The sequence below is a fragment of the Balaenoptera musculus genome, chromosome 6 (assembly GCF_009873245.2).
Source record: "Balaenoptera musculus isolate JJ_BM4_2016_0621 chromosome 6, mBalMus1.pri.v3, whole genome shotgun sequence".
Lineage (NCBI taxonomy): Eukaryota > Metazoa > Chordata > Mammalia > Artiodactyla > Balaenopteridae > Balaenoptera > Balaenoptera musculus.
In genome coordinates, this window is record NC_045790.1 from 86,625,569 (window position 1) to 86,630,424 (window position 4,856).

Sequence of the window (4,856 nt, forward strand, 5' to 3'; positions counted from 1 at the left end):
TAAAGTTTTTGTTCAAATAAAATTATCCAGCTGTGGCAACCATGGAAATGCAGCACTTGTATCTCCCTGCAAGAGAGAAGTTACTGATTAAATGAGAGGAGTATAATTAGCTGACCAAGCTCACTTTCAGCATCTTCAAGATAAGTTTCATTTTATGGGACTAAAACAACTCTTCATGGGCAGCCATAAGCCAATGACTGAACATGGTGTGCAAATTATGGCAATACAAGATTCCATTAATGGACCATATTTGATTCAGAACTTCGCATTGGGTTATCTGAGACACTTTCAGATTTGTATCATAGTCTGAAGCCCTGCCCAGTCCTTCTCCATGTCTCTTTCCTTTCACAGGTGTCAAAGTAGGTGGAAGGTATATTCTGCCCAGTTCAGCTCCCTCATCCTTTTATCTTTCACTGGAGTTATTCCTCAATAAATTTGTATACTACTAACTCCTATTCAGCATCTGCTTCCTGAAGGACCAACTGAAACATTACTGATGTAAAACAAAATTTTAAAATCTGAAATCACACAAGAATATGAAATATTTTGAAGTTCGAAATGAATTCAGATATCTGCTCAGTTTTGAATTGATAACCATATTTCACTTGGTACTCCTTAGTCAGCCTTTTGCTTAAGCCTCCATGTGTTTAGAGTTTGATCTTATTTTCTTCAGTATACTTTGTTGTTATGGCTCTAAATTAATCTCAGTTTTTTTCTCTGAAATATGTGTAGTGTCACATTAATACTTACATACTAATTTCTCAGCAACATTAAGCAATTGCTTTATTATTATAGCTTTAATTCTTATGTTCATGTTCCACAGAGGATTTCACTACACAGGTCAAAACTTAGTCTCTAACTGCAGTCTCTATAATTGAATCCATTATTATTGCAAATTGAAAAAATGAGAGTTTTAAAGCACAATTCACTTAACCCTGTAAGAAACAGTGATTCTGGAAATGAAACCAAAGCAAGTCAAATGTGGTATTACCAAGATATTGTTCACTGTACTATTGTCGTTCGTAATTTTAAGACATCTGTTTCTCTCCTCTTCCCCTTCTTTCTCCCTTCTCCGTATTTTCCTTCTCTACTTGAAATATTTAGTCCAATAACTGTTAAGTTAGGCTTGGACATGGTGGAGAGTCAGGGGAGCCAAGGTGACCAGGAATGGAAAGTCAGAGCCTAAGCAAGATGAAGAAGATATCCATGTGGGAGGAACTGGAAGGTGATGCTGACCTGATGCAGGATGTCAAAACCTGATCCTGGAGGGAGGGCAGCCATGTGAGAGGAGGACCAGAAAGAGGACAGAGAACAAAGGAGCCATTTTAAAGCAGACCACGCTGGCCAATTTAAGGATCAAAATAAATAATGATAATAAAATTTTATATTCTTCGAATAAAATAGGAGTCCATGAGTCCATACTGATTTAAAAGAATACATGAATCATTTGAAAGTTTGATGAAGAATGGAATATTTACGTACTTTAAAAGTACTTTTCTACAAAATAATCATTAATTACTAAATAAAACCGAAGTACCTTTACAATAGAGAATCCTGTGAGATACTACTCAAGAGGGCTATGTAAGGGACAAATCAAAATCACACAATATCAGATAGGAGGTGATGAGAAGAATACACATTACATCTCTGATATTCCTGCCTAAGAGGCAAAACTCAAATTAAATAACATTTTACAAACCATACTGCCTGAATTCTCAAAAGCTTCATAGTTATGAAAGTCAAATAGAGACGGACAAATTCTTCCAGATCAAAGGAGACTGAAAGGATCTTACTACTAAGTATAACACTAGATTCTGGAGTGTCTATTTTGTTATAAGGACATTATGGGGACTATTGGTGATATCTTATGAAGAGATAGTAATACATTATTGTTAATTTCCTGATTTGGTGGTTACAGTGTGATTATATAGGAGAATGTCTTTGTTTGTAGGAACCACACACACAAATATGAGACTGTAATGGGGCATGATGTCAGCAACCATGTCCCAAATGAAATTTAATTTCATAAAAATTAAAGGTTAGGATATGGTAATTGAAACTTTTCTGTAAATTAAAATTGTAAAAAAGAGAAAAGGAAAAGAATTCTGTTTCAAGACACATGAACACAGCTTCTCATAAAAGTATAGAGAAGTGACAGAAGACAGTGGCAGAAATAAATGAAGGTAGTTATCCTGTGATTGATTTAAAATCATTTTAATATTAAATTAAAATACATAATTCCTGATTCCTAGGAAATTTAACAGAAAGAATAACATTATCAAAAGCTAAAATTCTGGTATTTATTTCCAAACCATATAAACACTCATGTCAATAGACACTTCCAGTAATCCATTGGGGAAGAGTTTTATGAGAAGTAATTCTCCTAGGAGACTGCAAGGTTATACAGAGCTAGAAAGATAGTTGTACAAGTCAGAGCTAGAAAGGAAGAACTAGTCTGCTCCAACAGTGGTCTTATTATAAAGAAGTTTTCTTTTTACATTTAAGAATGAACTAGTGGAGAAATAAGAAGCACGGAAAATTGCACAGAGAGAAGGGGGATGGAGTCTGGCCAATATGCATGACCATCAATCTGAGTTAAAATATGTAAATAGTTTACAGGATTTTACACTTTAATTAAGAAAATGAATCAAGTTATAATATTGATAAACCCAGGTAAATTGTTTCCATGTGTAAGAGAAACTACTGTCTGCAATAAGACTGCTAATAAAAAAGAAATGTCAAGAAGAAATGCACAGAAATGGAGAGACAGTTGACTTATAAAACTGGGAAACTATGCTCAGACTTACTACATTTATCTGTAGGTTTTTTAGTTTAAAGCAACTGAAATGTAATATGGAGTTAATTTAAACAAAAACAGTATTTACTAAAAGAATATTATATAGCTCTTAGAAATTATGAAATGAGGCACAGAACTAAACAGCAATGAACCATGACAAAAAGGATCCACAGAACTGATTGCATGAAAACATTGCTGCTTCATCTGCTGAGTATAAATACCACGTTTGCAACACCGAGATCAGTGACACTTGACAGTAGAGATGCTGCTGCTCCATCAGAAATGATTTGGTGAGGTTGCTGTTTATCTGTGTCTCCAGTTTATGATACGATATCTGGGGAGTGTGTATCTAAATGGTAGTCATTGCATGTTTCCTTCATTCAAGGGAAGTTGGTTGTAAGATAATAGCCAATCCATGTGGACTGCACACAACATGGAAGGGGGTTATTAAAAGGAAATATGGAGCTGTTTCAAGAATGCTACACAGGGCTTCCCTGGTGGCGCAGTGGTTGAGAGTCTGCCTGCCAATGCAGGGGACATGGGTTCGAGCCCTGGTCTGGGAAGATCCCACATGCCGCGGAGCAACTGGGCCCGTGAGCCACAACTACTGAGCCTGCGCGTCCGGAGCCTGTGCTCTGCAACAAGAGAGGCCACGATAGTGAGAGGCCCGCGCCGCGGTGAAGAGTGGCCCCCGCTTGCCGCAACTAGAGAAAGCCCTCGCACAGAAACGAAGACCCAACACAGCCAAAAATAAATAAATAAATAAATAAATAAATTTATTAAAAAAAAAAAAAAAAAGAATGCTACACAGCCAGAAAAGGCAGATGTCCACTAGAAGTGATTTCATTATTTTCGATTCTTTAGTTCTAGAGGTTTATAAATACACGTGCATACATAAACACATGCACGTAATTGAGAAACAATATAAATTGTTATTAATATATGTATATATATGCATATGTGTGTGTGTTCTGTGTGCATGTATGTTTAAAGAACAGTCAATCACAATGGTAATTGAATTAAATAAAACAACAACACTGGACATGGGGTCCCTCTATCTGCACACCCCTCCATCCTGCTCCCTAAAAAACACTTCCACACTCTGTCTCTAGCAATGTAAAGAAAAAATGAATTATACTTCTCAGTCATTTTCTACTTATGAAAAAATAAAGTCAGAATTTTGAACTTGCATAATAATTTTGATAGAACATTTATCTATATATATCAAAATTCTTGACCAAGCAATTAAAAATTCTAGGAATTTATTTTGAGTAAATAATTGTGTGTAAAATTATTTAGATAAAAACATGTTCATCTACACCAGAATTGGCTTTGATAGGAGAAGATTAAAATAGGAAAATAAATATTTTAGGTGTATTGATATAAGAATAAAATGTAACTGTTAATATGTTACATATGTTCACAGAAGACTTGTCCAAAATGTTCACAGTAGCTTCATTCATATTAGCCAAAAACTGGAAACAACCGAAATGATTTCCAAATTGTGATATATAGTGAAATACCACTCGAGTAAAAACTGAACTACTAATACATGCAGCAACATGAATGAAAGTCTTAAACATTATGCTGAGTGAAAAAAGCTGGATACCAAATAATAGACAATTTATGATTTAATTTTCATGAACTTCTAGAATAGACAAAGGTAATCTCTAGTGATAGAAATCAGATCAGTGGTTGCCAGACACAAAGGGAGCATATGGGACGGTTGGCAGTAGTGATTGCTAAGAGGCAGAAGGCAACTCTCTCTGTTGAGACAAAATGATTTTTTAATCTTTATCGGGGTGTTAGTTACATGACTATATATGCCAATATTGGGGAGTGTTGAAGGGATTGGCAAATATATATTCATACATATATATGTTAAAAGTCATTGAGAATTATACTGTCTGTAAATTATACCTCAATAAAAAATATTAATGGTTTAGAGGTGAATTTATGACATGGGAAATACTCAAGAAATATTATTAAGTCAATAAAGGAGGTTTCAAAAATCTATACAATGTATATCTAAAGTGTGTGTGTGTGTGGCGGGTGTGTG